Source organism: Dendrobates tinctorius, unplaced genomic scaffold, assembly GCF_039654945.1.
Source record: "Dendrobates tinctorius isolate UK_male_01 unplaced genomic scaffold, ASM3965494v1 ptg000075l, whole genome shotgun sequence".
In the NCBI taxonomy this organism is placed as follows: Eukaryota; Metazoa; Chordata; class Amphibia; order Anura; family Dendrobatidae; genus Dendrobates; species Dendrobates tinctorius.
Genome location: NW_027361743.1, coordinates 16101603 through 16115000, shown reverse-complemented (window position 1 = coordinate 16115000; position 13398 = coordinate 16101603). Strand labels below are relative to the sequence as shown.

General features: G+C 42.6%; 1 long non-coding RNA gene across 1 annotated transcript in view; it reads right to left on the bottom strand.

Annotated features, from left to right (window-relative positions):
• Positions 1-11096, bottom strand: part of LOC141096434 (uncharacterized) — a 14877-nt gene extending 3781 nt beyond the window's left edge. The window contains exon 1 of the long non-coding RNA XR_012233685.1: positions 10975-11096. This is a non-coding gene — a long non-coding RNA (uncharacterized lncRNA). The remainder of the gene's footprint in view (positions 1-10974) is intronic.
• Positions 11097-13398: the final 2302 nt, after the last annotated feature.

The window sequence follows — 13398 nt, the reverse complement described above, 5'->3', positions numbered from 1 at the left end:
GGAAATCCTGAAAACATGACTTGTTGGGGTCCGCGAGGACTGGAGTTTGGGAAACACTGGTCTAAATGGTGAGCGCATAACCATCGGTGGGATGGGTTACCAGGATGATATGACAAGTGTAAATGTAAAAATAAAAAAAATAATAATTCCAACCATCCAATAAAGATAACACACGACATCATGCTATGTTTATAACGAATCTTCACAAAACGCCCTTCTCCTCCCTGTTGAGCTAAATCAAGCCTTATGAGCTAAGCGCTCATGTTCAAGAATGAACTAGTACCGTATGTACCCCATAGCCACAGTCTGGGAATGACAAACTCCTGCTGGCACGAAAAACTTCACTTCACACAGATGATTCTGCAAGAACATTCAGCAGGAAAGGATTTGTGATTAGCAATAACTGCAGTTCCTGAGACTAACCACTCCACCTTGTACAGAGCTGCCCTATTCCTGCTCCAAGCACTGGACACATCTGGCCACCACAGAAGCTGATCAGTGGGGGTGCCAAGTGTTGGACACCCACCGATCAGATATGGTTCGCCTTTCCTTAGGATGGGTCATCAATATGAAAGTCCTGGACAGCCCCTTAAATTTTTGGCTTTGTTACAATAATCCTTTCTAACCATAGAAGAAGATGCTCCATTCTCCTCTTGTCCGATGCAGGCTTCATAAATTATTGGGGAAATAATTGGCTGTGGTGATGAATGTGGGTTAGAAGTGTCACAGCACAACATTTAAGGATACAATACAACTGTTAACACGTAGAGGAGGTTTGGCTTGATGGTTTCGTCTTATATGAGTTGGATGTAAATTTTTAATGATTGTCATACAAGCGGTGGATACCGCGTTTTGATCTACATACCCCAACCGACCTCCACAAGCTACAGTCCTGGATGGACCTATGGTTCAAGAGCACTTAGTTTTTCATATCAAACGCCTGTTTTATATGGCCAAGCATCTCACAATGTGCATCATCCTAATTTGAATCCAAGGAGTTAGATACCGCACCAAAATCAATATATATTGAGTCTGGCTAGTTTACCAGCCCATACGCAAACAGTATCAAGTGAGTGCACAGTGCACACCTGCACCAACCTTGATAGCAGGAATCAATATATCCGAAATTTTGGACCTGCATTTAGTCACCACACTGTGACATCAGTCGGCAGACCGATGAAGGCCTGTTGTGGGCCGAAACGTTTCTGAGACTGCACATAATAAAATTTTCTTTCAAAAAGGATCATTCAAGTTGAGTGCCAAGTTACTATTTGTTAGTAAAATAAAGGAGTCCTGACTTCTTGTTAAATTTCAAAAAAATAAGAATAATTAATGTTGTATATTTGTAATCAACAAATATAATAGTTTCAGTGCAAATTTTCCCCATGTGCAAAGCAGTTCTCTTTTAGTATTGCCCACATTCTCCCGGGGGGGATGAAGTAGATTGGATGCTTTCAAGGAAATCTCTGGTGTCCTAGTAGTCTGAGGTCAGGTACAGTATTTAAAGGAGTTATCCAGCCTTAGTGTATAAGTCTGCAGTCACTTTTAGTGACTGCAGACTCATGAATCCTTACAATGTGCAGTGTGCGTGCTGTCAGGATTCTCAGGTGCTGGCTTTGTGAGTGAATGGGCGTATAACCGCAAGTATGCAATTTGTATCAATGTGGTCACATGCTGACTAGACGTACATGGCCTCGCTCAGTACAAGCAAAATCAGTGAGACCGGATACGTCTAGTTGGAATGTGGCTAAAAGTATGCAAATTGCATAATTTCAGTCACATAGCCTATTCCCGGCACTGGCAAATTCTGACAGCATACCCTGTCCACATTGTGAGGTTTCACAAGTCTGCAGTCACACAGAGTGACTGCAGACATGAGCCTGAAGTCTCGACAACCTTTTTAACTACAGCACAACAATAGCCCCATGTACTGGTGTAAACAGGTTACTTGGATGCAACCGCGCAGACAATGAAGAGATAGTGATATTTAACCAACACTATTTATTTGACTAACACAGAAAAAAAAATCTAACAGTGTATATATATTGTAAGGTGGCTACCAAATACATAGTTGTTGGGAGGTATGTATCACAGAGGTCGTTGTCATCTGTGATGTAAACCTGGAATAATGCCGTAGCAATAAGAGGTTTGTTTGGTGCATCTGGGCCAGGTTTTAATGTCAGCCTGAGAAACGGTCCGGTCTGGCTGCCCACATACTCCATCTCTGGGTGTGGTTCACATGTTAAAATGTAGTCTGATGTTTGACACATGTTCTGTGTGTGTGTGTGTGGAGGTATAAGGCCTCCTATATGTTATCTCCAGACTGAGCTGGTATACTTGGTGCTATCCAGTCTGTGTGATCTGTACTGGCTCAAAAGAGACTTTGTCAAAAATTGTTTACTTTGCTTTTTCTGCACTTAAAGGCGGCTTATTTTTCCTTAGTTTGTGGCTGGTTTATAAAGCACCAATAAGCCAGCATGGACATTTAAACATAAACGCTTGCTGTGTTGCCTCACGAGTGAGTAGCAATCCCACTATATATATATATGTACTAGCTGAAGAGCCCGGCACTGCCCGGGCATAGTAACTAACTGTGGTTATAGAAAATTATAATTATCCTCCATCCCATAGTCCCGTGCCCATATACCCATCATACATATCCACGATCCCATAGGCCCGTGCCCATATACCCATCATACATATCCTCCATCCCATAGTCGAGTGCCCATATACCCATCGCACATCCTCCATCCCATAGTCCCATGTCCATATACCCATCATACATATTCTCCATCTCATAGTCCCATGCCCATATACCCATCATACATATCCTCCATCCCATAGTCCCGTGCCCATATACCCATCATACATCCTTCATCCCATAGTCGAGTGCCCATATACCCATCATACATATTCTCCATCCCATAGTCCCATGCCCATATACCCATCATACATATTCTCCATCCCATAGTCCCGTGCCCATATACCCATCATACATCCTTCATCCCATAGTCGAGTGCCCATATACCCATGATACATATCCTCCATCCCATAGTCCCATGCCCATATACCCATCATACATCCTCCATCCCATAGTCGAGTGCCCATATACCCATCATACATATTCTCCATCCTATAGTCCCATGCCCATATACCCATCATACATATTCTCCATCCCATAGTCCCGTGCCCATATACCCATCATACATATTCACCATCCCATAGTCGAGTGCCCATATACCCATCACACATCCTGCATCTCATAGTCCCGTGCCCATATACCCATCATACATATCCTCCATCCCATAGTCCCGTGCCCATATACCCATCATACATATCCGCTATCTCATAGTCCCGTGCCCATATACCGTCATACATATCCTCCATCCCATAGTCCAGTGCCCATATACCCATCACACATCCTCCATCCCATAGTCCCGTGCCCATATACCCATCACACATCCTCCATCCCATAGTCCTGTGCCCATATACATATCCGCCATCCCATAGTCCCGTGCCCATATACCCGTCATACATATCCTCCATCCCATAGTCCAGTACCCATATACCCATCACACATCCTCCATCTCATAGTCCCGTGCCCATATACATATCCGCCATCCCATAGTCCAGTGCCCATATACCCATCACACATCCCCCATCCCATAGTCCCGTTCCCATATACCCATCATACATATCCTCCATCCCATAGTTCGGTGCCCATATACCCATCACACATCCTCCATTCCATAGTCAACCATTATGACATCATAATGAGCGGCGGCAGGGCTTGCAACCTATGATGACATCAGCGTCGCCATGGCAACCATTGTGACATCATAATGAGGGGCGGGGCTTGACACGCACACACTACTTCCCCAGTATGCAAATAGGGGCATTATGACATCATAATGAGGGGTGGGGCTTGACGCGCACACACTTTTTCCCCCAGTATGTAGATAGTGGCAAAATTGTTTGGTGAATTGGAACGTGCGGGGTTAAAATTTCACCTCACAACATAGCTTAGGACGCTCTCGGGGTCCAGACGTGTGACTGTGCCAAATTTTGTGGCTGTAGCTGCGACGGTGCGGATGCCTATCCCGGACATACACACACACACACACACATACATACATACATACATACACACTTTGAGCTTTATATATTAGATATATATATATATATATATACAGTATATACAGTATATATATATATCAAAAGTAAGCGCTATATTGGGGGTAACAGTAGCAAAGTCAATATGGTATACTATGACATTATCAAAACACAGCGATGCATCTATTCAACATCCTATTTATGTACACTATCCTTATTCTCTAGCAGTTAAACAACGGTTGATGAATAATGCTTAGTCTTTATGTCTCAGCTTAACAGGTGCCACTCTCGGTACTAGTCCCGTCCCAGTCGTAGTCTCTGTAAACACTTCTGATCATCACAGACTTCCGTTGGCATGGGACACGGATCTTCCTTACAGCTCTGGCCTTCTCCGGCATCTGATCACTCTCAGGCCCTTCTTTGGCGATGGTGGCTGTAAGCCCACCTTGTAGCCACACGACCTGTCCTGGTACAAGTTCTGGCACCAACTGAGGCCTCTCAGCCCGGCCAGGCCTTTTATAATTAGTAACTGCGACTCAGGTGTCACCTGACCTGGTGTTGTCTTCAATCTATTCCCCGGGAACACTTCCGTTCTTGGGGTTCCTACTACTATAATTCTTTCTTTACTTTCACTTTCGCCTTTGACCATCCAATGGCACTTCGCTTGCAGTTACTCAGCTAGGTATCAACTAAACTCGTCTTCTCTCTTGTACACCTCTTTACATTGTCCCTACTATTTTGGATACTAGGGACTTACCCAAGTCTTTTTGGGCATTTTCTCTGAATTTTAGGCCACGGTTTGCTGACTACCAGGATCCTATTGATCGGGTTGAATATAGCTAAGCAATCCTGACATGTGAGAAACAACTGTTGCTTTGAATCTGAATTTTCCATGAAATAATCACATGCAATGTTTAGGCCATTCTCTTTTAAACATAATCAAATCTATGAATAGACATTTTCTCAACATTATAATCAACTCGAAGCCTAGTAAATTACTAGAGGGGTCAATGTAAGACTTGTCAACAAAAACCAACACAAGTCAAATTATAATTTTGCTTCAGATTGTGTGAACAAAGCTATTCTAAGACTTCACACAAACTGTGGTGATGACATTGCAGTCTTCTGTCTAAACATCTACACATATGGTCACCAGAGAACTTGGTTAATTTACCCAAGGCAAATTGCTTTTTTTTTTACAATATATTATGGAGATAAAAATAAAGGTGGCTCGCTGCACTGCCGTGTTGGCCAATTACACACGGCCCCAAAAGGTGGATGCACCATCAAAGATGGTCCAAGGAGTCCACGTGGAAAAAAATTCAGAAGAAAAAGACAGCGTCAAAATTTAGGTGAAAAAAAACTTAAAAACTCCATTTATTCTGCTGCAAATGACAGAATAAATGTTAATTTGATTTTTTTTTCAAATTAATTTGGACGGTTTCACTTTATTCTAATGTTTAATGGAAAGTTATACATTTTATTTAGTTCCTGTATACATGATAAGGACAAAAATATTGGGACACAAATCTTAATAATTGAATTCCGGATTTTCATTCAGTCCCATTGACACAATGCAATGTATGCAATGTATAAAACATCTGGCTCTCGCCATGACATCTGCCTTTACTAACATGATAGAATGGCTGTTGGTAAAGAGCTCATTGATACCATTGAGTCCTGTAATATGAGACAGGGGTGTAACGAGATAGTTTGTAGTTTGTGAAATGCCTTCCCTTCTAAATAGACTTGATGGAATCACTGAAACTTGGTGGGACGATACACATGATTGGAATACAAGACTAGAAGGATACAACTTATTTGCAAGAAACAGACTTGATAAACGAGGATGGGGTGTCGCATTGTATGTTAGAAACAAGTATATCTGCACAGAGATTGAAGCTTCAGAGACTGGGAGTTCTGTGGAAACTGTTTGGGTAAGAATACAAGGACAGAACAATGGAAAGGACACCATTGTAGGCATTTACTACAGGCCGCCTGTGCAAGCTGAAGATATGGATAAACTCTTTATGCATCAAATGGCCAAGTTCTCCAAAAAATATGACATAGTTGTCATGGGAGATTTCAACTATCCAGACATTTGTTGGGAATCTCTCTCAGGCAAAACTAACAGGTCAAGGAAATTCTCATCCTCTCTTGCTGACAACTTTATCTTCCAAAAGGTAAGGGAGAAAACAAGGGGAACTGCTACCTTGGATCTAATCCTTATAAACAGGGAGGAAATGGTTGAGGAGGTAAAAGTGGCTGGGACCCTAGGAGGTAGCGACCATGCTATTTTAGAATTTTGGATAACTAGAGGCGGAAGACCTGTGAAGACTCAGACGTCAAGGTTAGATTTCAGAAAGGCAGATTTTAAGGGATTCAGAAAGAGAATTGGAGGGATCCAATGACTGGATATCCTAAAAGACAAAAATGTCCAGGAGGGATGGGAAATCTTGAAAAATGAAATTCTCAAAGCACAGTTGTTAACAATTCCGAAAAGAGGGAAGAATAGGAAGCATTTAAGGAAACCAGGATGGATGAACACAGAACTTAAGCACATGCTAAAAAGGAAGAAAAAAATGTTTATAAAATGGAAAGAGGGAGGCATATCTAAAGAAGAATATAATGCTGTCTGCAGAACCTGCAGGGCACAAATCAGATTATCTAAAGCTGACAATGAATTGAGGCTTGCAAGAGATGTCAAAAGCAATAATAAAGGATTTTGGGGATATGTCAAAAGTAAAAGAAAAGTCAAAGATGCTATAGGATTTTTACAGGATGAAAATGATGAAATGGTAAGACAGGATGTTGAGAAGGCTGAACTTTTAAATTCCTATTTTGCATCTGTTTTCTCTCAGAAAGGAAATGTAACATCAACTGTTATTCACTGTCCTATTAAGGGAATAGAAGAATCCAGGATATCTATAAACAGAAAGATAGTTAGGAAACACTTAGCTAACCTAAATGAATTCAAGTCTCCAGGTCCAGATGAATTACACCCCAGAGTACTGAAGGAGATAGCAGAAGAAATTTTTGAACCCCTCTCCATAATCTTTGAAAATTCTTGGAGAACAGGAGAAGTGCCAGAAGACTGGAGAAGAGCAAATGTTGTTCCTATCTTCAAAAAGGGGAAGAAGGTGGATCCTGGCAACTATAGGCCGGTGAGTCTGACTTCTATACCAGGAAAGATCTTTGAACAAATTATTAAACAACATGTATGTCAATACCTGGATAAGAATGAAGTGATTAAACAGAGTCAGCATGGGTTTGTAACTAATAAGTCATGTCAGACTAACTTAATTTCCTTCTATGACGGTATCACTGATTGGGTGGATCAAGGAAATGCTGTAGATATAATATATCTTGACTTCAGCAAAGCATTTGACAAAGTCTCTCATACAATCCTTATTGAAAAAATGACTAAGTATGGAATGGACAAGGCAACTGTTAGGTGGATTCATAACTGGCTTAGTGATCTGACCCAAAGAGTGGTCGTAAATGGCTGCACATCCAGTTGGAAGAATGTCTCAAGTGGGGTACCACAGGGCTCTGTCCTGGGCCCTGTATTGTTCAACATCTTTATCAACGATTTAGATGAAGGAATTGAGGGTAAACTGATTAAATTTGCTGATGACACAAAGCTAGGAGGGATAGCTAATACTAGAGAAGAGAGAGAGAGGATTCAAAAAGATTTAAATGAACTGGAGAAGTGGGCAGCAACTAACAGAATGGTTTTTAACAGGGAGAAATGCAAAGTACTACATCTGGGCAATAAAAATGAAAAAAGCATATATAGAATGGGAGGAATAGGGCTAAGTGACAGCACATGTGAAAAAGACTTGGGTATACTAATAGATCACAGACTGAATATGAGTCAACAGTGTGATGCAGCAGCAAAAAAGGCAAATGCAATTCTAGGATGTATTAACAGAAGCATACAGTCTAGATCACGTGAAGTCATTATTTCCCTCTACTCCTCTTTGGTCAGACCTCATCTGGAATATTGTGTCCAGTTTTGGGCACCACATTTTAAAAAAGGCATCAACAAACTGGAGCAAGTTCAGAAAAGAGCGACCAGAATGGTGACCGGTCTGCAAACCCTGTCTTATGAGGAAAGGTTGCAGGATTTGGGAATGTTTATGTTGCAAAAGAGAAGACTGAGAGGAGACTTAATAGCTGTCTACAAATATCTAAAGGGCTGTCACATTGTAGAAGGATCAACTTTATTCTCATTTGCACAAGGAAAGACTAGAAGCAATGGGATGAAACTGAATGGGAGGAGACACAGATTAGATATTAGAAAAAACTTTTTGACAGTTAGAGTGATCAATGAGTGGAACAGGCTGCCACGAGAAGTGGTGAGTTCTCCTTCAATGGAAGTCTTCAAACAGAGGCTGGACAGACATCTGACTGGGATGATTTAGCGAATCCTGCTTTGAGCAGGGGGTTGGACCAGATGGCCCAGGAGGTCCCTTCCAACTCTACGATTCTATGATTCTATGATTCTATGATTCTAAAATCAGTTAGCAGGACCCGGTTAACCGTCATTGATCTGTTGCCGCTGCATGAGAGCCCTGAGAATGGCTCTAATCTGATGGCATCCGCAACTCGGCTTTTGATTACATGGCTTGGCGCGATGTTGCACTTGTGTAAAACTGAGAGATAGCGTTGTGCCAGGTTGGCTAATCAAACTATAAGGCTCCTATCCAGGGCCCATAGATTACTAATGTGGTCAACAAATTGGAATTGAATCAATTCACCCTAACTCTACTCCTAAATATTCCTTCATCACCTGTGAGTGGAATCATTGGAAAAAGTGGAAGCATTTAGAAACCACAGCAACTCAGTCATGAATGAAGACCATTGTCATGTGACTGTAGTTTGATATCCCAGGCCAAGGCACTCCTTCCCTATTCCTAAAGTTAGGGGTGCCCTAGCTAGCCCTGCTCCCTGGATTACTACTAATGGTGAAGATACCGGGGCCACGTGCCTTGCTGAACTCCTGAATCAGCCTTTATCAGGGATAAATGAAACCTCCAATCATACAAATATGCACTCACAAAAACAGAGTGGTACACTGGGAAGTAAAAAGAAGGGAAAACCAAATAGAAGAGGATGAGGATATGCACACAGACAAATCATCAAGCAACAGTCTTTAGAACAACACTCCAAATGCCTCCACAATAAACACCTCCAAATTCAGAACCAGACAGTATAAAACTAACACTGGCAATTCTGATTGCCAGAGGTGAGTATACATAGCAGAGGGAAATGGCCAACAATGAACAGCTGAGATCATCCAAGCAGGAAAGCTCCAGGAGCTCTCAACTGAACAGATAAAGCGCTGCACTGCTAGCAGAAAACTGCACCATATACTATGAAGGTGAAGTGCTTCTAATCAGTGCAAGAGTATGTGGAATCAGACACCATGGTCTTCAGGCCCCTCTCTGTTGCGGTAAACCCATGTCAACCATGTAAATTTACAGAGCGGGGTCATCGAGTGCTGAGGTGCATAGTGCATAAAAGACACCACCACTCTCCAGAATTCAAAACTGTAGAGTCATAGCCTCCTCTCATATTAACAGCAGCATAAAAACTGTGCCCATGTAGCTTCATTGCATGGGTTTTTATGGGCAAAAAGCAGAATGCAAGCCTTACATCACCAAACCAACAAACAAGTGTCGGAAGAAGTGATGTAAAGCACACCACCAATAGTTCTTGTAGCAGTGGAAATATGTTTTGTGGAGTAATGAATCTCTCTTCTCTATCTGGCATCAGATGGATAAGTCTGGGGTTGGCGAATGCCAGGAAAATGTTACCCACCTTCCTGCATTGTGCCAAATGTAAGATTCAGTGGATTGAAGGATAATGCTATAGGGCTGTTTATCAGCAGCGGACCTAGGCCACTTAGTTCTAGTAAATGAAAATCTTAATACTTCAGTATTCAATACATTTTAGATGATTGTAGATTTTATTTTATGGGAACAGTTTGGGGAAAGCCTTTTTCTCCAGTAGGATTGTGTACTATGCACAGCGCAACAGCCAAAAAGAACATGACTGGTTTGAATAACCTCCTGAGCTCAATCGAATCAAAAATTTGGGATTAACTATAAAAGAGATTGCAAGACAAGCGCTCTAGTCCAGGGTTCCCCAACTCCGGTCCTCAAGGCCCACCAACAGGTCATGTTTTCAGGATTTCCTTAGTATTGCCCAGGTGATAATTGCATCACCTGTACAATACAAGGGAAATCCTGAAAACATGATCTGTTGGTGGGCCTTGAGGACCGGAGCTGGGGAACCCTGCTCTAGTCCAAAATGTTTTCGATGTGTGTGCAAAATGCCCAAAGACTCCTCAAAAATTGTGCAGAACACTTTCCCAGAAAAATCGAACCTGTTACAGCTGCAAAGGGGAAATTAAAGCAAACCTGTCAGCAGGATTTTGCTACGTAAACTACATACACTGTCATGTTGGCGCTGTGTCAGTATTCCGGGTTTTCTAAATCACCTTGTGAATGAATTTGCCCTTTGTCAAGATGGAGGTTGCTGTTCTTGTTTGCCCTACTTCCTGTTCATGTGTATAAAACCGGCTCAGGTGCTGCCTTTCCTTGCTGGAGTATTCTGCTTCCTTCAGCTGTGCTGTTTGCTTCTTAGTGTGCTTCTGCTGTTGGCTCTGGACATTTCCTGTTCTCTGTAGGGAAAGCTGCACTCATCTTTGGAACTTAACCCTTGGTTCACTTTATCTGGTAAGAACTATGTTCCTGAACTATGTGTTATTCTTAACCCTTCACTCTCCCCAGTGAGAGCAGTCGGAACTGTCACCAACCATATGCTTTAATGTGAACCTGTTCCTGGACTCACCTGTGTTCACGCTGCTCCTGGGATCAACTTGTAAATCAGCTTTTGGACTGTCCTATGCTTTTGCTCGTCTGGGATTTATCTATAGACTTGTTCTGGACTTCCCTGTGCTTGCTACATACCTGGATTGGACTCTCTCTGCATCACTACTGTGTGAACTGCGCCACGTCACCTGAGTGTTACACTCACCTTTGGATCACATGTTTATGAGGACTCTGTCTTAGGAACGTTACTGAATGGCTATATAGCTTTAGGACTTGTCTCATTACAGGTTATCAGCATATTGTTTTTGGGTGTCACTGCTGTTATAAAAATACACAATTTGCACTAAAGTAACCCGCTTCTGTCTGATCATTGCCCCACGCTATCAGAATCCTCGAGTTCCTACAATAGTATTACAGGATACTCCAGCCTTAAAGAGGATTCTGCTGGGGCTATGTCACAGTCACAAGCAGATAAGATGTTTTCTATGATTAACTCCTTGCAGCAGGAGGTGGGGGGCTTTACAAAATAAGCTCAGAGACTTGGAGTCCCGGGTGGACCAAAATGCACAGGTGTTTGGTCAGGCTCTTCAAGATCTACGTACCAGGACGGAGGTCCAGGAGGCCTTACCCACTGAGCATATACCGTCCCCCAGTATGCCCAAGTTGCCCCCATTCCGGTTTAATGGTGACCGAAGTCAATTTCGTGGGTTTGTTAATCAATGCATATTATTTTTTGATGTACATGCCTCTTACTACCGGTCTGATAGATCTAAGGTTTTATGTATTATTATGTTGTTGACATCACGGGCTTTGGCTTGGGCAAATCCTATGGTTGAAAGTCATGATACCCGTCTAAATAATTTGGATGATTTTCTGACATCTATGGCGCAAATGTTCGACGATCCCAACCGCCGTGCCACCACTGAATCTGCCCTGCTGTCATTGCGCCAGGGGAAGCGCTCAGTCATAGAATATGTTACCGAATTTAAGAGGTTAGTGGTGGATACCAACTGGGACAACAATGCTTTATTGCCAATTTTTAGGAAAGGTTTATCCAGTGCAATCAAGGATGAGCTAGCTCGTTCCGAGTCCCCACAGGAGTTCGAGTTGTTTTTACAACACTGTGTGAGTATTGACATTCGCCTAACTGAACGCAGACAAGAGAAATGGGCAGCTTTAAATCGCATTGCTAATTTTTCTCTTCCATCTAGGGAAACTACAGGCAAAAACCCGCGGGAGACCGAGGAGGTGCCTATGCAAGTGGACTCGCTACAAAGACGTGAGAATAATGAACGCCGGGAATACCGTTTCCGTGAACGATTGTTTTTATTGCGGTCAATCAGACCATTTCCTCATTAATTGTCCTAAATGTCCCAGGCGACCTAACAAGGTGTTAGCGGCAGTAGGGGATTATGACAATACGGACGCTGAGTCAGAGGTTTCGGAGACCAGTCTACACCTAGACGCTGTGTTTCCCCCAACATTGATGTCGACTTCCCCTAAAGATCAAGGGGAAAAATATTCACATTGTTCTCTTACTATTCAGATTCTGTGGGAAGGTCAATGGATACCGAGTTCTGCCATGATAGACTCTGGAGCAGGTGGGAATTTCATGGATTCTTCTTTTGCCAGGAAACATGGTATAAGGACACAACTAAGAGCTTCGCCAGTCACCATGGAAACGGTGGATGGTTCCCCATTAACTTCTGGACCAGTAGACCGGGAAACGGTGCTCCTGGAGTGTAAGATGGAACCAGACCATCAGGAAACCCTTTCATTTATGCTAATATCTTCTCATTTTCCTATAATTTTAGGAATTCCCTGGCTACGGTCGCAAAATCCAAACATCAATTGGGAAACCAAAGAGATATCCTTCCCCTCGAAGGGTAGTCCTACCATCTGTAACGGCCACGGTTCCAGTTACCCGGGACGTGGAAGAGGCAATACAGGTACCTACTCTCCCTCTGGTTTACCAGGAATTCGCGGATGTTTGTGACAAAAGGAAGGCAGATCAACTCCCACCACATAGACCATATGACTGCCCCATAGAATTGCTTCCAGGGGCAGTGATCCCTTTTGGCCATGTTTACCCGCTGGCAGCTCCAGAACTAAAAACATTACGAGAGTATATAGATGAAAACCTAGCCAAGGGGTTTATCCGACCATCCTCTTCACCAGCGGGAGCCCCCATATTCTTTGTAAAGAAGAAAGATGGGACTCTAAGACCTTGCATTGACTACCGGGAGCTAAATAAGGTAACCATTCGTAACAGGTACCCGTTGCCGCTAATTCCTGAAATGTTGGAAAGGGTTCGTCAAGCCAAGGTGTTTACCAAATTAGACCTTCGTGGGGCATATAATTTACAACGTATACGTCCCGGAGACGAATAGAAGACAGCTTTTAGATGCTGGTATGGACATTTTGAATATTTAGTGATGCCATT